The sequence below is a fragment of the Desmodus rotundus genome, chromosome 7 (genome assembly GCF_022682495.2).
Source record: "Desmodus rotundus isolate HL8 chromosome 7, HLdesRot8A.1, whole genome shotgun sequence".
Taxonomy (NCBI): Eukaryota; Metazoa; Chordata; class Mammalia; order Chiroptera; family Phyllostomidae; genus Desmodus; species Desmodus rotundus.
Window position 1 is genome coordinate 80,269,965 of NC_071393.1, and position 22,717 is coordinate 80,292,681.

Here is a 22,717-nt window from a genome sequence, read left to right on the forward strand (position 1 = left end):
AGTTTTCTGCAGCCAGGCAACCCCGAGCTTCACTCTCTTAGAAACACACAGAAGAAGGACAGAGGAGTCTTTGCTCTCCCTCCCAGGAGCACACCTTGACTCCCCCAAGTCCTTCCCCCGAGACAGGCAACCTGTACTTTTCTCTCCCCTTCTTCTGCCTCTATAACTTGTCCTGTGACCCCATTTCTTGTATGGCTCACTTTTTCTACCTTTGTGACTTTTGAAATAAACTTTCATATATATATAAAGGAAAAGAAATACAGTTGAAACACTATTTTCAACATTGGCAAAATACTATTATGATGATAATAGCTACCATTTATCAAAAGCCTGCCCTGTGCAGAGACTGAGCTAAACAATTTATATTCTTTGTCTCATTTTATTTGATCCTCTGAGCAAACACAGCTGCATAACTGGCACTATCTTTTAAAACTCAGAGGTGTTTAGTACCTCGCTCAATGTCACACAGCAGCAATTTAAAGTTGGTGGTTTTCTGGCCACATGTTAGACACTACCAGCTTCTGGGAATGCAGTAATGGATAACCATTTTCTTCCTGGAGAAGCAGGAACACACCCCAGATAATAACCTGAGGGCTTGGGTCACAGAAGTGAGGGCGGTGTTTCCTGGTTTGCTTCTGGAACAATCACCTAAAGGGCAGTCTGTGAGCCTGTGGTTTCCAAGCCTTCGGCCTCTGCTCCTGGGCTCCGCACTCTCTCCAACGCAGGAGGCTGCCGCTGGGCCCCAGAGAACAGGGTGGAACCTTGGGCAGTAAAGAGTACAAGCCCCAGGTACCAAAGCTCCAGTGTAAACTGAAGCTGTGTTTTAACTCTGGATCTAGCACTATGAGCAAACCGCAACCTCTCACTCTAAGCCTCAATTGCTCATATTTTGAATGAAAATAACAGTACACGTTGCCAAGGGTGATTGAAAGCACTATAAATGAGCTATAGCATTTTAAGGGCCCGATATAGGGGTTGGAAGCTATAGGACTTTCATTATAGCAAATGCTTCTTCTGTTGTAAAAGCCAAGAAGAATGTTCAAAAACAACCAGGCCGTAAGAGTAAAAGCTACTGGTGACAGGTCAAGTGCCAGCACGACCATTCTGAAGCCTGTGAATCTGTTATATAACCTCCCCCCAGAATCCGCACTTGTCCCAAACTCTTTTCTGCACAGGCCATTGCTAATAAAATGGGAACAAAAGAAATCCTGAGGAAACAGTCCATTCAGCCACCAAATAAAGCCAGTGCAAAACCACCCACTGCCCCCTACTACAACAGACTAGAGGGCCACAAGGCGGGGGGCCGAGGGCGGCTGGAGCGCCCCTTATTAAACAGATCCCTGTAGAGAGGGGAGCCATTCACTGGCTGCAGCCCCCTGGGGTCCTGAGATTGTCCCCCCTTTTCTAACAAACACTCACATCGTCCATAAGAGATTAACACAGCATTGGGCATAATTAACTGCCTTCTCATTCATCCCAGCGCTGGTCCTTGTTCTTAGGAAACTGAGAATGATTTTGCTCTTTTGCTCTAATGAAGGAAAACAAGCCTAAGTGTGAAAACACCCCCAACTTTCTCTTTCTCCTGCCCACTGGCAAGTGTATCTGGTTTTACTCTTTCACACCAACCACATACTCTATTTCTCCTTCCTTGCAGAAGAATGTCATTGTGAAGCAGACCAAATATGACCATTTAAATGTGTACCCCAGGGCTTAAATCGGAGGGTGCCAAAACCTCTCGTGATCCTGGTTGATACAGACAGTCTGACCCCCAGCTGCAGGCCTTGGGAAAGGAAGTGGTGTGGCCGCAAGACAAATCAAATAAGGCCTTTTCATAAGGGATTATGTCAAGTGTCTTCTTAAATTTATTTTGCTTTTTGTTATGTGTAATCCAAAGTCTCATTATGAAATATTTTTAAGCTATTTTCTTATTAAAATTGTCCTTGCTTCATTTTAAAAAACAAGATATATAGACAACTAAAGTTAATTACTTTAAGGTAGAGCTTTAACATAACAACTGCTTAAGCAGAAATGAAGCATCCTAACATAAGTACTGGCATAAACAGGAGCAACCTTAAGAAGTTCTACAAATACACCAAAGATGCTCTATCTGGTCCCTGGGTATCAGTGGCCTTTCCTCCTTGCTGACTCATGGGGACCTGATTTGGTTTTGGCATTCACTCCCTCTCATGAATCTCATCTGAGATAAACCCTGATAGCCAGGCCAGCAATGGAGAGATGCGTTTAGAGGTAGGCATGGACTCCAGACACTGCCATTAAAATGTGAGGAGAGAACCACTGAATCTTTAAGGAGAGGTTTTAAAAAGAATGAACAGCCCAATAACTACTCTACATTGTAACATTTCGTTATACTAGATAATTATCTCCCCTACTCTTTAAGCCTGGTGAGTTGGATATTTCTTATTTGTCATTGACAACATTCAAACTGATTAATGGTAACTGCTCAACTCATTTTGTCATTTCCTCAATGGAAAGGCAGCCAGAATCAATTTAATGCCATAACAAAAAATTTGTGTGGCAGGCACCTGTTGCTACTGCTCAGCATCCATTCCATTCTTAGTAATCAGTGCATTTCAGACTTGGATGCACAGAGGAGTCGTCTGGGGGTCCTGTGAAAACAGATTCTGATTTAGCAGGTCTGAAGTGGGACCTGAGACTGTATTTCTCCCTGCTGTTGCTGCCGCCACTGCTGCTCCTGCTGCCACTGCTGCTCCGCGGGCCACTCTGCACAGCAAGGGTCTGTATTTCCACTGGAAAAACCAATCCTCTCCCATACTCTGTAATACTTAGGTGACATTAGATTAAGATAGTAAGAAGGTCCATTCTTGGGCTACAGTTATTGGTTAATAGATGAACATGCCATTCAGTATGAGCCTATCAGATGTGAGATGTTTGCTTGGAGCTATTGAGAAAGAAACTTTTTCCATCTTCCAGAGAGTTACTGGAAGCGATTTCTATGATGTGGGGCAAAGAAGTAGTGGTTAGGATTGTGCATTTCTGCTGCAATGAGTGGAGCCACATGGGGGTGAAACTCACCTGCTGAGGAGGGCAAAGCCAAGAGAAGCAGAGACATGGAGGTTTGGGGAGGAAGTTGTGAACCTCGTCTCGAGTCCCACCTAACACCCAAGAGTCTCCTGGGTTTTTCAGTGACATGATCCAGTAAAATCTCTCTTCCCTTTGCTTAAGCCATTTTATTTTTATATTATTTTTATTGTATTTTTCCCATTATCATTTATCTCCCCTATACTCTCTTCCACCGCCACCTATGCCCCCCTGCCCCCACTTAAGTCATTTTAGTCTAGGCTTTCCATTAGTTGCAATTAAAATATTCTTAGTGATGTAATTCAAACCAATGCTTTAGATTGGAACAGGAGTCAGCAAACTTTTTATGGCCCTGGAGCTGAGAGCAGTTTCTTACCTTTTTAAAGATTTGTAAACAAAAAAAAAAAAAAAAGAAGGAAGGGTGGAAGGGGGAGAAGATTTCTGGTGAAAAGGGCAATAATTAAAGGCATGAACTTGATAAGCAAAATGTCTGGGTTCACATTACAACTGGCTCTGTCACCTTGGGAAAGTTACTTAACATTTTTTGTGCCTCAGTGTCTTCATTTCTCAAATGGGGACACTAGTAATACCTCCTTAATGAGAAAATGTATGTCAATCACATAGGCCAGCACTTGCCACTTAGAACAGCACTGTGGCCCCTAAGACAGCGGGTTCCCAGGACCTCTGATGAGCTCATAAATTCCCCATACATGGAAATTGAGGAAAGAAATAAACAACAAAAATATCCAGCAGTCTAATGCATGACTAGGGCCTGATATCACCAAGAACAAGTATCCCCAGGGAGGAGCTTTTCAGAGACACTTAGCTGGGGAATGGAAGGGGGAAAAAGAAAGCAGAATTGTTTATTGGGCATTCCCTTGAGTGATTTCTGAGGGTTCATTTCTAAAGGCAAATACAGTAAACGGTTCCCCTAAGGAGTGACCCAATGTACCCGAGGCTCTGGAAATATGCAGATGGAATTTCTGGGATCTGTGATGTTGCAATTGGCTGTTTTCCTTTTTTTTCAAGAGGCAGCCCCAAGAGGCTGGCAGCAAGCTTTTCTCAATACCACAGATAAGCAAAGAGCCACTAAAAGAGACTCTTGCTAGTCCCCAAGGTACAGACAGAGGAGTGCCGCAGCAGAGCACACAAAGGGACAAAATTGGCATTTACGCTAATGATGCCACAGAGCTCTAATCCTGTGCCTTTTGACCCTGCACTATATTCCGATAGGTCAGAGCATCCTTGCTTGGCTTCCCTAATGCATATTATCCTCCCTGGTCAATAAAATTCCCCCTTGTCTCTACATTGACAATAGATGTGAAGGTCAGCTTGCCTCCTCCAGCTGCAACAGCATCTGAGCTGTCAGTGAGAATTTAAATTAAGGACATAGGTAATCATTTCATTGCTTTTAGGCAAAAATGGAAGTCTGTTGCTTTGGTTGTAATCAGATTCTCGGAAGAGACATGGAAAGATCTCTCGGTTCTCAGGGGAAAAGGCTTTAAAGTGCCTGAGAGGGACTAAGGCATGCAGTGGCCTTCAGTGACAAATTTCCTAAGAGGGAGACTCTATCCATTACATTTTTCCCAGTGTAAGGCACCTTCTTCCTCAGCTTTCACTGTCAAAAAGTGTCACGTCCACTGGATGGGAGCGATTATGAGGAGTGAAATGAAGTTCACACTGAAAGAAGTGACAAGAAATGAAAGGCAAGAGAAAATGAAGAGATGGCCAGAGCGGAGGCAGAGGGAAAGCATCGTGAAGATTTGGGGTCTGAGCCCCTGGCGGGCTTTGCAGCTGACCAGTTGTGGACCTTGGGTAGATCCATTAACATCTCAGGGACTCTGTGTCCTTATTGGGAAAATGATCCAATGGAGGTTAAAAGTTCTTGAAGATCCTTTCAGGTTCCAGGATTTCCTGAGTTTAAAAGTCATTTCAGCTTAGTGATGGTTAGTGTACACTAGTCTCATTTTAGAAGGATGAGATGAGAGATGGGGTTGGCCCTCAGAATCCTCAAATCTTATGAAGTTGAGCTGGAAGAGAGCCCCACAGGTCACCCTGTCCAACCTGCTCATTTAGAAGAGAGAAAAACTAAAGTTACTTTTCTACTTGACATTGTAAACCAAAAAACTTCCCTTGATCTCTTTTTTTCTTTTCTTCTTCTCATCATAGCTCTGTGTCCTTGACCTTGATTGATGGAAAATCTTCAAATTCAGTTTGAATTTTCTCAAGAACTCAGTGAAAAATAGAGGTAAGAGTAGGAGAGAAGGAAGTTGGTTCACACTTCTTTTAAAATATTCAAAAGAGTCCTTTATGCACAGATATTGTTAAAGATTAAACTGCAAAAATCAAGACAGCAAACTATAGATAAAACTATAGAAAACTATTTATGTAACCTTGCTGTGGATGAGGACGTCTGCATGTAAAGCTAAAGCAGAAACCAAAAATGAATATATCAAATTTATTGCAGTAACATAAAAATTAGAAGATTTGCCTATGAGAGATACCTAAACACCATTAATTATCAAAAGAAAAAGTAGTGGAAAACGTGTAATTCATGTGGCAAATACAATAGTCTCAATATACAAAGGTTTCTTTTAACTTAAGAAAATATGAGTACATAGTCTGTAAAAGAAATAAAATATATGAATTGCTAGTCACAATGGAAAAAAGAATGACCACAAAAATATAAAAAGACGTTACTTCAATAATTTCAAATAAATACAAATTTTTTAAAGCTGTTAGATGTGTTTTGTTTGAAATTAACAAGGTTTTTTTGCTATGAAATTAATTTTTTTTTACTTTTGTTTTTTTATAGGAACAATAGCCAGCATTGGTAAAATAAATACTTCTAAAAACTAAAAATATGTGAATGGGTGTTGTTGGTAATTGGACGACACCTAACAATGTTTAAAACTGAATATACCCTTTAACCCAGAAATTCTACCTTGAGGAATTTTGCATCTAGAAGTTAATTCCAAGGAAATAATCTGAGACTCGTTATCAGAGCCCCTTTTGGCACCTACTGCAGCAGGAAGTCATATCTGAGCCAAGCAAACCCACAGGGGGCCAGGACAGACAAAGCTTCCTCTCCAACCTCTTTCCCTCGACCTCTGCAACCACACCATAGACAACAGACCCATGTATTAGTTTGCTCGGGTTGCCATGACAAATACCAAGCTGGATGACTTAAACAACAAAACTTTATTTTTCAAAATTCTAGAGGCTGAAAGTCTAAGGTCAAGTTTCCAGGGTCGATTTCTGGTAAGACTCCTCTTCCCAGATTGCAGAGGGCAACTTTCTCACTATGTCCTCACGTGACCTTTCTCTATGTGTAGTGTCTTTTCCTCTTCATATGAGGACACCAGTCCTATCAGATTAGGGACCCACTTTTACGACCTCATTTAACTTTAATTATATCCTTAAAGGCCCCTTCTCCAAATACAATCACACTGTGGGTTAAATCTTCAACATATGAATTTTGGTGGACAAAATTCAGTCCACTGTGCCCACAGTGAGCCTATTTATCGGGTCACTCAGTTGTTCCCCTGAGCAATGTTTATCCAACAACTGTAACGCCCAGCAGCGTGCTGCATCTAGGATGTACGGTTATCGCGCGTGTCTTTCTCCCTTGACCTACGAGGTATATGAATCTGGACCCAAGCAGTGTGTACCTAAAATTCTCAAATTTCCACACTAAAAAATAGAAAGAAAATTTTTGTCAACTCAAATACCTGCACATGAATGTTTATAGAAGCTTTTTCATAATTGCCAAAACTTAGAAGCAACCAAGAGTGATGTCCTTTACTAGGTGAAGGGATAGACGAACTATGGAATATTATTCAGCAATAGAAAGAAATGATGTATCAAATCACAAAAGGACATGAAAAAAACCTCAACGCGTATGGTTAAGTGAAAGAAGGCAATCTGAAAACAGTACATATTGTACGATTTCAGTTACACCACATTCTGAAAAAGGGAAAACTACAGGAACAGCAAAAAGACCAGTGGCTGCCCAGGGCTGGGGGATGGGAGCAATGAATAGACAGAGCACAGGGGATGGGGGGCAGTGGCACTATTCCGTAGGATACTGTTGTGCTGGAAACATGTCATTACACCTTTGTCAAAATGTATATTGAATGTACGCATAGAACATGCATCACCTAGAGTGAACCTATGGACTTTAATGATCATGTGTTAATATCGGCCTACTAATCATAACAAATGCACCACTAACATAAGATGTCCTCAGTAGGGAAAAGTAAGAATGCAAGGAGGTGAGGGTGTCCGTGAGAACCTTCCGTTCTTTCCACATATTTTTCTCTGAACCTGAAACCGCTCTAAGAAAAGAAAGTCTGTTAATTTATTAAAAAACTTGGAGGTGGGAGTGATAAGCATTTCTCTCCACACCCTTCCTCCCTCCCGCACTGTTGCCTTCAGTCAGTGTTCACGGAAAGGCCTGCTGAGAAGCTTAAACACAAACTGACTTCAATACTCGGGACTGTGCTGCAGGCCACCTCTCTGGAATTAGTCTTCTTTCTCTTCAGGCGGGCCCTGCTTAGACTCAGTGTGCCTGCCATGATGACACTTGTCAAACACGCTGGAGAGAAGTGGCCCCCACGACCACCCCGAGGCCTGTTATCCATGTTCTGATCAAAGACTGCATGAGCCGCCTGGCCTGGCAAGTCAGCCCAGGAAACACCTTTGAAGAGGTGACCCGTCTCCCTCCAGGTAGCTTGTAGTCGTTCTCAAAATCACTCACAGGCAGGGGAGTTCTGTTAAGTCCCAGTGGACTTAAGCTTGGTCAGTGATATAAAGGGGGAAATATTTCTTTAAAAAAAAGGAAAGGAAATTGCCAAGGACTCAAATTAGCTGATCTTGGGATTTTCTTTTTCAACTCATGTAATAGAGGCCTGTTGTCTTTAAGAACAGTGAAGTCTGAGTCTAAACTTTGATGCTTTATGAATGGGGTCAGGGATCTGTTATATAATATGAAAATTAAAATTTCAAAGACATTTCTATTCAACTCCAGCTTCCACTACTCTGGTCATCAGACCTTCACGTGGATATCGCAAAGCATGATTCATTTCCTCATCTTCACTTGGCAGCTGTGGGCACTGGCCTGACCTGGAGGGTTACCTAGCCCACCCCCCATGTTCCAGAGTGGCCCTCTGGACACTGTGCAAGGAAACAGTTAGTCTGATCTGAAGGGACACAGGACAAGGGGCACTGTGGCTCTTCCACATCTCTTGTCCTCACATATAAAGGCATTTTATTACCAATGCAATTCTGGTCTTAAAGGTAAAGAAATAAATGTAATAAACAAGCAAAAAGAGCAAGTGATGCTTTCAGAAACTGTGTCCAAACTGTATTTTGATTATTAGAAATTTACTCTCAGTTGTTGGGCTTTTATTTATTTTCTTCATTTTTGGGGTTTTTTTTAGCATTTATTTATTTATTTTTATGGTTGTTTAGGTACAGTTTTCTGCATTTTCCTGCCACCTCTTTCCCCCATCCCACCCACCACCCACCTCCCAGCCTCAATCCTACCTCACTTTGGCTTTGTCCATGGGTCCTTTATACATGTTCCTTAACGACCCTTCCCTTTCTATCCCCCAATTATCCCCTCCCTCCTCCCCTCTGGTTACTGTCAGTTTGTTCTTTATGTCAATGTCTCTGATTATATTTTGCTTGTTTGTTTATTTTGTTGATTATGTTAAACTTATAGGTGAGATCATATGGTATTTGTCTTTTACCACCTGGCTTATCTCAGTTAGCATAATGTTCTCCAGTCCCATCCATGCTGCCGTGAAAGTTCTTTCTGCTGCACAGTATTCCATTGTGTAAATGCACCACAGTTTTTTGATCTACTCATTTACTGATGGACACTTAGGTTGTTTCACTTGGCTATTGTAAATTGTGCTGCTATGTACATTGGGGTGCATGAGCTTTAAAAAACACTGTAATTATAAGAGTACAAATTTATGTCCTAGATAAGAGCAAGCCCTCTCCCAGCCCCACACTTGACAATAGATATCGGCCACTCCCCTCTGAAATGGCCTGACTCAAGAAGGTTAGGAGGAAGTCAGGGCCACGCTAGTGTGGCATTTCTCCATCTCCCACATAAATGGCCACTCTGCTCCTTTGTAAGGGTAAGAGTGCATTACTGTAGCAATAATGCATTAAATGGTATTCTAAGAGGCCTTAAATAGTTAATAGACCTCTCTAAGCACCTAACTTTCTCCGGGGGAGGGATTCAGACACAAGGGGTAACAGGGCTTCTAGCTTACTATCTATACCACACAGGGTTCAGATAACCAACGACAGCTTACTTTCTAGCCCCTTAATAATGTCACTGCAAATTGAAATGCACTGAGCATCTCTATCTGTAAACTGGTAAAAATTGAAGGTGTGTCTAATCAACTGGATGAAAACACCATGGAGCAATAGAACCCATCACTTCGGATCACCTGGTCTGTGCGCTTAATCCAGGTGGATGTGCCTCAGGTACCCCAACCACTCAGAATGTTGCCCCATTAAGAGTGTGCAGCGGCTGGCTCAGTGATGCTTCCGGCTAGTCGTTTCATTGCACAGGGGCATGACCTTGAATCAAGCCATTCATTCTTAGTGTCTGGCAAACAGTGTTCAAAGATTTAAGTATTTGAATTTTTAAACTGATGGCTCTCTTCCCCTCCAAATTATATGCCAGGGGAAAAAAGAATTATGTCTGAAAAATAACATTCATCTGTCCCAAGGGCTGCTAAGTTAATGCCTCTATGTGAAGTTTTGCTTAGGGAAAAAAAGGAAGTGCTTTTTGTTCATTCCACAAACTCATACCCTGCTGGATAAATTGGCCCTGAATGACCCCCGCCAGAGCTATGACGCCTTTTTTTAAAGTCTCTATTATCCATTGTCCATTTGTCCAGTTGTGGGTGACAGACTGGAAGGAGAGTGAGATTCTGCAGTCTTACATTTTGCCAAACGTCCCGCCTTTATGGGTCTGGCTTCTTGTGCCAGTCAATTTTATTGACATGATTGTTTGTCCCTGTTTCAGGATATAATTGGCTAATTTTTTATCTGTGACTCTGAGTCACTTATTTCTCTTTGATGTTAATTGTATAGAAAGCAGTTGAAAAGAGAGCTCTGTGTTTCTCCTCTATCTTAATAGGAAGCATGGTTGAAAGTCAGGCTAGAGGAAAATTGAGGAATCTGATTAGTCAAATGTGCCTTTGGAAGATAAATGACAGTCATTGATTGTGTTAGAAGATTCGATTTCCAAATGATTCTCAATGCTCAGAAAGAGCAGTGAAGCGCTGACTCCATCTAACCTAACACTTCAGGTCCGTGATTGATCAGCTTTCCAACAAAAACAAACTCCAGGTTCTAACCAAAATACTTGCTTTAACCAAAGACTATCTCTTACTTCGTGTTTACTGGAGGTCTGTTCTGGTTTGGAAACAATCTAGATGAGGAATGCCACAGGTACAGGAAAGATGGCATTTTCTCCTTTACGTAGAGATGAACTGGGGTCATTGAAAATCAGTGTCTCAGAGACCAAACAAAAACCTGGTGAAATTTTCCATTAAACTGCTTGAGAGATACTTGTCTTTGACTGTTAATATGCCTGTTTTAAGAAAATATTTCAGAGCCTAGAGAAACAACTCTTTTACTTTAAAATATTTGCTATGATCTCTCTTGCTTCTGAGTTATGTATGTCTTTTCTGGAAGTCTGCCTACAAGACCCTGAGAAGAACTCCGTAAAGTTTCACCAGTCTCTGGCAACCATATCAGGACATTTTCAGTTACAGAAACAATTATTGAAAATTGAAACCAGTAAAACAATGGATTTAAAAAATAAATCTAAAACCAATCTCATGCTTTTCTTTGGCTCAGATGTAGAAATGTAATGTGAGTTCAGGTATGTGTTAAGATTCCTTTAGAAGGAATCTTAAAGTAATGGAATAATTATTAGTGCAGTATATAAGGACCAAGATGGCCACATATAACTACAAAATTGATACAAGCCTCGTGTTCATTTTTATGTAATAATCACACTTTCACCTAATTATCATATCTAGCCTAATTTTCTTGAGCTCATGTGGTATATTGAGTACTTGATTGACAAATAATTTACACTACGCAATTACTAAAGATCATAATAGTAGCAATTTAGAGGCATATCAGTGCAATTGGTTTGTTGTGCTGAATCAATCAAAATATTGTTCCCAGTTTCCATTTAATGGCTTACTGAAGCAATTTAAATATTCTGCCACTAGCCATCCATCTTTGATGCTTTCTTCTTTGAAAGTACAATTTCAGATTTAGGGTATGGGTAAAGATGCATGAACCCACATGCATAGAAATCTGTTCTTATTTTTCAATTAAAGCATTTCTATTACCTTTACTCTCTATATAGTTTATGTAGGTATGGCTGAGAGGTGATGAAGTACAACAGGTTGTTTAGCTAGGCTGGACATAGGGCTCAGATATTTCTGTTCAATAATTTAAGGAACACCTTTTATCCCTTGGAATATGTATGTTTATTCACTGCATTGTGTAGAGGCCAAGGAGACTCCTCAGGAGACAATGAACAAAAAACACAGTGTGGTAAAGACACACAAGTCAGAGCCACAAAAATGAATCTATAATTATAAACTATAATTAGTGCCCTTACAGAGAAAACACTCTAAAGCAGTTTAAAAAAGACTTTCTGGGGTACGGATGTTTGAGTTGGCCTCTAAAAAAGAAACACAAATGTCTAGCTGGGGAGGGGCAGTCTAGAAATAGAGGTATTTGGACAGAGGAACCACTGCGAGCAAAGGTGCTTTCATGGGAAGGACTGTGCAGCATTTAGAAACGTGGGAAGTCCAGTGTGACTGGTGCACAGATCGTACTGGAGGGTAATGATAAGTGAGGCTAAGGAAGTAGGTGGGGGCCAGATTGTGCACATCCTTTTCAGCCATTCTGGTCTTTAAGAGCAACGGGAAGCCACTAAAAGGGTCCTTTAAACCTAGTCACATTAGCATTTGTGTTACTCTGGTTCTGTGTAGGAACGAACTAGAGGACACCAGTTAACAATCAGTGAAGTTTTCAGGTGGTAGATAATGGTAACTTGGACCAGTATGGGATGGCAAAGATGGGAACAAGTGGACAGATTCAAGGCTCTTGGAATGACAGAATACCCAGGCTTAGCGATGGCCGTCATTTGGTAGGGAGGGAGGTGAAGCAGATGATTTCCAGTTTTCTCACTTGTCCAACTAAATGGCTGTGATATTTACTAGCTAGAAAACCCTGGGAAAGGACCAATTTGAGAGGAGATGTAAATATGTTTTTGGATAAATTAAACTTGAGATGCTCTTGAAACATCCAAGTGAAGATGCCACGTGGACAATGGCCTACATGATCTAGAGCCCAAAGAAGAGGCGTGGGCTATAAATATATTTGTGTGTCACTAGCATACAGATAGTAATTACAGTGTAGGACATGAACATGTGTTCTTAGGAAGAATGTACAGAACGATAAGAAAAGAGGAGCCCAACCCAGCTGTGAAGGACTCAAATGTTAATCATCAGGTGGAGGAAAATACTCAAGGGAAGACTTTGGACAGAGAGAAGCCAGACAACCGCAGTAACCAAAGGATGAGCAAGCTTTAAGAAAAGGCAGCATGGTCAATAGTACCAGAATTGCCAAGAGATCAGATACACTGAGCACTGAGAAAATATTCGTTGCCCTTGGTGACCTGGGAGCCGTTACCAGAACCCCATTCTCTAGCACAGTGGGAGGAGGGAGCAGGGGGGAGCAGGCCAAGGAAAAAGTGGAAAGTGGGGAAACAGTGACCTCAGGGACAGGCCTTGTGTGGATTCCAGGAATAATTAAGGAGGAAGGTGCTGTAACAGTGTCTCGCTCGTGAAAACTCAGACCAGTAAGAACTAGCTGTTACCATTTTTATTAATCTTATCTGTAGTGACTTTAAGCTGAAGCTTGATAAACAAAGCCATTAAGTATTAAACAATTAACCAAAATATGATCAGATTACATTTTGTCACCTTAAAAACTAAATTAAATCGTACAGCATAGCAAACCAATTGATTATTTGGCAGTTGGCCTATTAACGATCTACCCAGGCGAACAGACAGTCCTGGGTTCTGAGCCCCCTGCACGTTAAGTGCGCTCACACGTTCCTTCATGGAGGCATTCGGTCTTAACCCACTTCGAAGCAGGTCGGGGAATGGGGTCTCAGTGAAAAGGGCATCCACAGCGGACAGGCAGCTGTGAACAACTGGAGGGAGTATGCCCCCTCCAGAGGAGCAACTGCCACTCTGCCCACGCCGTTGATAGCCAAGGGAAACGCCAGACATCCACAGTTTCATGTACAATCTGCCCATAGGCCATTATATCAAATGTTGTATCTCTGGCCTCTGGCCTGCCAGTGTGTGACTTCTGTTGGAGGACGACAAATTTTAATTTAGCGGATGTTTCATGAGCACTTGTCCATTGCAACTCATGACACCAGCCGGGGGGAAGCAGAGGTGACATGGGCCCTGCTCCTTCAGGGCTGTCATCTAGTGAGTAGACAACATGGACCAACCACCATATGAGGCACAGGGACGTAAATGCTAATAAAAGGTATAAATTGCAAGCTTTCAGAGTGCAGAGGAATGAGCTGTTGATTTTGGCTGGAGAGAGAGCTGTCAAAAGAATTTATGAAGGTGACATTTGCACTGGCTTTGAGGGATTTCATTGGGGAGGAAGGGAATGGGGAAATAAATAATTTTTTAGCAATACCCCAAATCTTCCTTTATAATATGAAAGGTAACCTTCAAAATCAAAATAAATGTCAGCACAATATATAACTTTTTAGGTTCACAGAGCTTTGTTTTGACTTGGTAACAACACCAACCCAGGTAGAATCCTTCCATCAAAAGAGATGATTAATCAGCAAATAACATCACCTAGTAATTTGCTGGTGGCTGCAAATGGTAAGAGTAACAGTAAACTCATGTATTGCTTTATAGTTTACCTGTAGCTTTCTCTCCCTTTTTCTCCTTCTGGAATGTGATTTAGCCAAGACTCTCCCCAGCTAGGATGGCTGCCTCAGCACCCCACTTGTTGGACTTATTTTCGGCCAGGCACCCTGCCCTCTGGTTATGTTACGGGGAACAGCGTGCCACACTGGGCCCACCAGGGTGCATTCCAGCCAGGCATGTGGAGTGCAGGCATTTTCTATGGTTCTATGGAGACTTTTCTGCTGGAGAAAGGCTCATTCCCTTCACAGTGGTGGCTGGAAAATTCGGGAGCTCCTGGGCCCCGAGTGCCTGCTTCTGTGTTTCATCGTAAGAACAAAGCCAGTTTAGTTTTTAAAAAATTGGATTTTTAAGACAGGTCAGCTCAAAATGTCCCTAGTGGTTCCCAATCCGTCTAGGACGTGCCTTTGAGAACCACTGGTAAGAATCACCTAGTTCCTCACGTCACCTCCCACTCCCAGACCTTACTCGGCGCTATGAGCCGGCAGAGTGAAGTAAGGTGGTGAGGGCCTATGAGTAGAATGCAAGGGGCAGAGGTTCTTGTGGCCAGAGCCTTCCATTCAATGACTGCCTGAGAGTTAAATTTCTGGTACTATGGACAGATAAAGTTATTTACATATGTAATTATGGAGGTGAACCAACAGGATTGGAAAAGATGACCTTCATCAAAACATTGTAAACTTTTGTCTCATTACCAGATTATAGTATTGTACTTATAGGTGACAATTTAAATTTTAAAATAAATCCTATAATTATGTTTGAAATAGCAAGTTTTATTAAATTGCATTTTCTGTAGTGAACGTGCTAATACCTTAAATGCAAATTTTTAATCTGTATCAGCTTTTGTAATATTTATTTTGGCATTTATTTTTATTTTAAAATATACCAAATGACCTGGGCCTTTCCCATTGCTGAGAAATCATCTCAAGAGAGTAGAAAATAAAAGATAAACTTTCAAAAATGTTGTTTGGTAGGATTTTAAATGTGCGCCGATAAACTAAAGTCATTTATTTTGTCTCAGAGTCTCCAATTTAGCATGGCTGAGTTCCCTCCCAATTGTGCCACAACACAATAGGAATTTATCTACATTAAGATGAGGAGAATAAGTTTTCACTTTCAAAAACTGAACCAGAAGAAAGGCCTTTCTCTAGTGATCACTAAACTGAGCTGTCCCTAAACACATTGTAATAAAACATTTGTTCACTGTTAGGAGGTCTGGAACCTTGACTTACCATTGGCTTACTCTTCCTGGATATTTACCACCAATTTAGGCTCTCTCTCTCTCTTTCCCTCTCTTACACACACACACACACACACACACACACAACAACAACCAGTTCCTCAGTTGATAGAACTGGCACAACAGTATATAAGCCATTTCTTGCTTCCAGAATGCTACTGGGGAGCTCACTGCACTCTGTTTCCTTAGCACACTGCACAGAGGGTGGCCCATAGTGGATATTTAGTGGAGCTATACAGTTAATGGGCTGTTAGGCAATTTTGTCAAATGAGTTGTTTTCTGGTGACTTATCTGTAATACTGAGGGAGCTATACACTGTTATCTGTTTGTAAATAATTGGAAATCCTTCCAGAGCTTTCAGGGGGAAATGCTTTACGGCTGAATGGAGTTGATTCCCCTGGTAGTTTAAGTTTTCCTACATAAATCTCCTTTGCCGACCTCAATCCCTTACTTACCTTTTCTCATCCTTTTTTCTCCCTGGAGGGAGAAAAACAAATAAACACAACCGGACTTGTTAGAATACAATAGGTTGTTAACAGAGAGCTTGATTAGTTGGTGATTAGTGTTGTTTTAATTAAATAGGATACAAAGATGGAGCCCGGGTGAAGTTATTTACCTTCAGCGGAAGTAGATTAGCACAGGGCTTCTTCCACAACGTGAGAGAGATCCTTGTTCTGTAGTCTGGTGGTTGCTGTTTTCCAGGATTATACTCAACCTGATGGCCAAGGACATTATTAGGACAACTTTGAAACATTTCATTTTTCAGGGTCAATTAAAATAACAATGCATTTGTGCTGGGCTTTGCAACTTACAGAATGCACTGGCATAGTTAAGTTTTCCTTCCTCTCTCAATAGCCAGCCTTAAAGCAACAAACGTGGCAGCCACATCAAACAACAGGCCCTAGCTGTAATCTTAAAGTTCTTGCAAATGTTTAAATAGAAAAATAGTAATCTTCACAACATTTTAAATTTTTAATTAAAATGCTCTCTCTGTTAGTGCCCATTTTCCACTGTACAATTAAAAAAATATATGCACCCTGAAAACTATATCTGGGCCCAAGTCAGTGGAGCTAGACACAAAGCCAACCTTTCAGAAGCCCTCTGCTTCCTCGTGAAGAGCAGGCCATTGGAAATTGCGGAGAAACTGGTAGTTTTCAATTAGGAAGAAGAGGGTTGGTATGACACCTGTCTCCCATTAACCATCAGATGGACTTGACTTGCAGTGTTACAGGACAGCTAGGAAGAGAAGCCTGCTGTGCAGGTCCGAGCCTGCAAAGGGACTGACCCGAGTGTGCGCGTGCGTGTGTGTGCGGCACAGCTGCTTTCCCGACAGACAGAGGGCTCCTGCGCCCCTCTGTCTGTACAATTCAGACAGGGAGGGGGTGGAACAGAGCAGCAGCACCCTGGCTTCTCCTGCCTTGAAGAAAAGCTGGGACCCCAATCAGGATTTCATTTTTCATGAAGGAAAATAATTTAGAGAAAAATAAGAATTAATAAATGGGCTTTTAAACTTTTAAATAAGCCAAAAGAAGTAAATAAGCTAGAATTGGGCTCACAAAAGGAGAAACTAGACCTAGAAATAAGTGTATTTTGCTGAGATCACCGAGGAATTGAGTGCTCCACCTTCAGAGAAGCTTAGCTGTCAAATCCCGGTGTCAAGAACTCACTGAATCCATTCCCCAGAGCCCTCCTCCCCCATTTCTCTGCCTCTCTCTGGTACCAGAGGTTGGCAGTCAACTCGAGGCCGGCGGTCATGGCTGCAGACACATTCCAGATGGAAAGATCATTTTGTTTCTAGACGCTGTAACAAAGGACTTGGCAGTTGGTGAGTAACCCTCCTGCTGGGAGCAGGTGTCTTCCCTTTGAAAGGCTGCGTTTTGTGCAGAAGAGCTTGAAATGGACTGTAACTGGTAGCAGGTCAAACAAGTTGGGGGTTTTGAGAAGTCTTGGCTAACCAGCTTGAGGTGAGGAGCAATGACATGGGAAATGAATTCCCTGTTTACTAGTGTCACAATAATTCAGCCATTTGTTTGGATCGGAGCATGCAGTGTTAAGGCTCCCGCCACCTGGCTGAGGATCTAGCCACTGGAAGGCACGGTGGAAACTGTTGGTTGGAAGGACAGTAAATTCAAAGGCACATTCGCACATAGAAAAGCATAAAAGATTTTGGAAAATAATTTCATAGTGTGTGCTAGTAAGTCCTTCATTGAAATATACCACACTTCTAAAAGGTGATTTTATTACCTTTGAAGTAATATCTTCTGTAAGCAATTCAACACAATAAAAAAATCTTTAGGCTAACTACCCAAACACTCAACAAGAGTAGAATGGTTAAATAAATAGAGATTTGGCTGCTCCGTAGATGAACAATTACAAATGCGTGCAACGATACGGTTTATTCTCACAAGCCAAAGATTGAGCAAAACTGTAAGAACCTGAAAAGTACATATGGCATCATTCCATTCATAAGTACAAAACAGGGGTGCATGTGTAGTGTGGGTGGTTGGAAGGCAGGAGAGTGGTTACCTGAGACTGCAGAGAGGTTGGGGCTTGTTATGACCGAAGGGGGTCTGAGCAGATGCTGGTAGTGTGCTGATTCTTGATCTCGGTGCTGATTCTTGATCTCGGTGCTGATTCTTGATCTCGGTGCTGCTTACAGGAATGTACTGAGATTGTGATGACTCATCAAACCCAACACTATGTGCACTTTCCTATACACGTATTTCACCTTAATTCAAAGCGAAAATATTAAGAGGTTCTGATAAGATCTGATTTATACATTTAAAATATAGGATAACAGTCTACTGAACTGCTGTAGGAAAATCAATTAGGCTTCAATTTTATTCTTGATGCGGGATCGCTGTGCCTGTGGCCCAGCGAGCCCTGGATCATGAACAGACTCGAGACGTGAGGCCTCAGAAGCAGGCGATGAGTGTCATTGGGGTAGCTTCCAGCACGTGTTCTTGATTCCCTCCCTGATAAAATTCTAACCATGGCCTCTCTTTGGTTAACCTCAAATTGGAAACGCACTCTACTTCTGTCTCATGTTGAATGTAAAATTGTGCCTGGCACATAAAAATAAATTATTTGAAAGTATGTATGTGAGCTTGGGGGACAAAGTTAAACTGAATCTTTTTTCCCCACATTCTTCTACTTCTTCTGTTACCGATATTCTCCTACCAAATCTATTTCCCACTCAGAAGACTGAAAGTTGCTACTATAACTTGATTTTTATTAAGTTGTAAATTGCCTGACAGGACATGGGTGATAATGAACTCAAATAAGTATTGGGAGTGTTGACATCTAATTCCCGCTTTTCCCCTTTCTCACGCTGGAGTCTTAGGTAAGTCACTTCTTCCCTCAGAGGCCCCAGTTTCTTCATCTGTAGAATGAGCTAGGTAAGATGAACAACCTCTTAAAGATTCATGAGTCAGCACCATCAATGACACAGGTTTGACAAAACTAGATATAGTGCGGTACAAACACTCCAACAGAAGCGATTCCCAGGTTCTTTTACTGGAGAATTTATGGGGGTGAGGGGAAGAAAACCCAAACCACTAAGATTGATTGAATTATGGAAGAGTTTTCCCACCTATAATATAATAAAAATCATTTCACATGCCCTGGGATGGCAGTGAATGGTCCAGTGACAAGGTTTTCCCTGGATTATAAGCAGTGGTCATTATCATTGTCGTCCTCACTTAAAACACTGCAGTTCTAATAAAGAGAGGAGAAAATGCCCCCCATATGAATGAAATAAGTCAAACCAGAGTGACATTTGCCCTTCCAAGTCAAGAAAGTAAGTCTTAACCTGGAGCTCCGGGACCCTGTAATTACAGTAAATCCACCCCATCAGCTTGTAACGGGGATTATAACATCGGGTTGGACCATATTCCCCCTCCCTAGAGGAGAAGTGGTTTATGAAGAACTGGCATGTTTCAAGTTCAGGGAATGCTCACAACCTGAGTAGATATCGAACTGAGCAATACTATTGTCACAAAGGGGCCATTTTCAACACTGTAAATTTTCCTTATTTCTTCTAAGATTAGACTTGGTATAAGGTACAAGTCTATCAGAGGAGTGGACGTAAGTCCTTCTGGGCAAATAATTCAGGCACCACACAAACAATCTCAAGGTCTGGGATGTGAGAAGAGCTGCCGTGTCAAACTGGTTCGGTGCTATTTCCACCTGTCAGCTCTCACAATTGACTGCTGCTAGTCACCTGCTCCTGGAGAACTGAGAACAAACAAGCAAAACAGACCTGCAGGATTAACTGCCTCAGGCTTGAGATATACTAATGAGAAAAGTTACCTTTCATCACATTGGAAGTTAATTCTTGGAGGCAATTTCATTCAGCCTGCTTATTACAGTTAAAAATAAATAAGAAAGAGAGAGGCTGACTGGCTCTGATGCTTCTCAAGGTGGCGGTGTGTCCATGAGATCTGCCCCCTTTAGCTTCAAAGTAGTCTTCTCAGAATGAGAAATATCTTCAGAAGAATTGCCTGTGGGACCCTTGGAATCCTGTCTGCCCCAGGGCCTCATCGAATCTCCTTCATGCATCCTTCTGACACGTGAAAGGAGAGCAACTGAAAATATGGCTTTGACTGCAGCTTTGTGCTTGTGGTGGTTGTTACTTAGTAAATTTTGCCTGGTTATGAAACACACAAGGCACAAAAAGAGGTATTTTACCCTGTCCAAGTAACAATAGTGCAGCACAGTTTGGGGAGAGGGAAAAGGCTGTTATTGGCTTATACCTGGGTGAAGTAAGTCAATTCTCTCATTTGTATACTGTGGACCTCATGTGCAAAAGATGATTACAACACTGGGCTTGAGATCAAAATTTGTTTTCAATGGGGGTTCCTCCCAGATCAGTTAGTTTCCTCCTTAGGGTGGGTTATTTGCATTAAGTCAGTGCAAGTATTTAAAACGTTGGGTAGTAATGTCAGCTCTATATCTGCATATGCCCTATTCATTCATTCAAGGATTGCCAATCTCATTAAATGAACTCTCTTTGTAAATAATTTCTATATTTGATTCTTAAATAATTTCACTTGGGTTCTACTTAGAGTATAGCTAGACTCTTCTGCACTGTTATCAGACTTACAATTTTTAAATGCAAAAGGAGATGCTGTCCAGCCCTTCGAACATATTCTTTCTTTAAAATAATAATAACCTTCGGATATGAGTTATACCTGTGAACATTGCAATCTGAACTAATTTGAGATAGAGGCTCTGAAGACACTCCATGTAGACATTGTTCGATTCTAAAATAAATGGTACAAATTGTATATTACTGAAATGGTAGGATATGTGTGTATGTGTTGGAAAGGAGCTGGTATAACTGGTACCTTATTTTTGGTAAGAGGAAAAAGAACTTTCAATTAAGGAAAAGTAAACAGCATTGGAGTGCTACAGGTGTCACTGGGGATTATCCATAGTTAAAATATTAAAATACTTCATCTGTACTTACTGAAAGCCAGCCCCTTCCCCTACCTAGCCTTAACTGGCTGGCCCAGCTCTTCCTTAAGAATCACAGAACCTCCATCAGACCCACCAATTAAAGGGATTTAAGTGACACAGCACGGGGCCTCCAGGACTCGGTGGAGCATGACCACCTTGGTCAGCGTGCCGGACTGAATCAGGTGCAAGCCGTGGCCAGCACAAACGTTGAGTGTGCTATCTTTTAATAGCATGGGCCTTGCACCAGCGTTCTGGATCCTCCCATTACTAGCTGGGTCAGCCTGGTCAACTAATTTAACATTTTTGTGCCTCAGTTTTCTTATCTGTAAAATGAGGAAAATAATAGTATCTACCTCATGGAATTGTTGACACAATTACATTGAGCTTCTGTGTGTCAGATGTTTAGAACAGGACCTACATGTGTTGGAGATGACAACGATGATGAAGCTGAGGAAAACAGTGACTGATCTGAACATGAGCAGGACCTCCTGGCCATGAGGTGCATCTCTGGTTGAGTGGAGTGTTTGACATTGGATGACGAGAACTAACTTGATCATGTCCTCTCTCTTAAGGGTTATGATTACTAATTTGCACAGAGATGATGCGTTCTTTGAGTTTGAGCAATACTGCAGTGTCAAGCTGTCATTCTTACTCTCCATGAGTCTGAATGACTCTACCACATGATTGCAATGAACCCCCATGGTCAAAGTCACTCTGGGTTTGAGTTCTCCCTGCTGCCTAAAAGAAAATAACTGATACAACCAGATGAAGGAGAGTTCTGATCAGTGAATCACATATCTATGCCAAATGCTCATTATAGGCAGAATGGAAATTCCTAGAGCAGTGGGTCTCACCCTTTAGAATAACAGCTGCTGGTCTCCTGGAGTCCTCCAGACTACTGCAGACCAGTTTGGCTTGGCATTCCTGGTCTGGGTGGGGTCCACGGCCAGTCTGAGATTTAAAAAAGAGAAGAAAGAAGAGGAGAAGAATGAAAAGAAAGGGAAGAGATTATGCACCTTGTGCAACTTCTTCCCAACGCAGCGTGAGTGCCCTGGATGGACTGAAAGCAATGCTGCCAGTGCTATTACTGGTTTAAGTAGAAAGCAGACCGTCAGATTCTTTGAAATTAAGGCAAGTAATACTGTCTACAGGGTAGGAGCAACAAGAATGCTGGAGGGACAACAATGCTGAAGGGACACTTTGCTATCCTAAAGCTGCCTTTTGGGGATATTGATTTTACACTGTTTATGAAAAAACAAAAGATTCTGAAAGAAACTTTGACCCTCCCCCCCTTTCCTGGCAAAGAGATTCAGACAGAGAAAGCTGCTTCATGAAGGAGATCTTAGGATGCCCCATAGCCTAGTCTGAATGAAGTATGGTGAGCAAGAGGGCTGGAGGCAGTGGCCTGTTAGCTGGGTCCCACGGGGTCCCATTGCGTCTGAGTTTCCTGGCAAGGGTTTTCCTGCCATGTGTGCACCTCTCTTCTTCAACTCGCTTCTGAAATCTAATATCCCATTCCACCCCACCTCTCCTTCATCCAGAAATGTGTTCTGTATCCAATGTTGCCTCCCTGTCTTTGGAATTTTCATGCCTATGTGAATTCTCCATGCACATGTATTAAACTTTTCTCCCATTAAGGTTAACTGTTAAGGTCTCTGTTAATTTGATTATTAGCCCAGCTAGAAGAATTCAGGAGGTGGGAGGAAAGGTATTAATATTGTTTTTTAGCGTCTGCAATGCAAAAATATGAATGAAAGAAAGTATATCTGATGGGGTGACCCAGGCCCACCCTCTATTTCCTTCCCACTCTACTGTTCCTCCCCCACCTCTCATTTGCCAGCTTAGTGCACCACCTGGAGACAGAAGCCAAAAATGACGTAACAGAGCATGACCTTGTTAGGATGGGAAGCCAGTCTCCTGAGAGTGTCCCACCCTG

At 41.9% G+C, this 22,717-nt stretch overlaps 1 pseudogene; it reads left to right on the plus strand.

The window, feature by feature from the left end:
* The window catches only part of LOC112311049 (T-complex protein 1 subunit zeta pseudogene), a 92,304-nt pseudogene that overhangs the window by 5,534 nt on the left and 64,053 nt on the right, over window positions 1-22,717 (plus strand).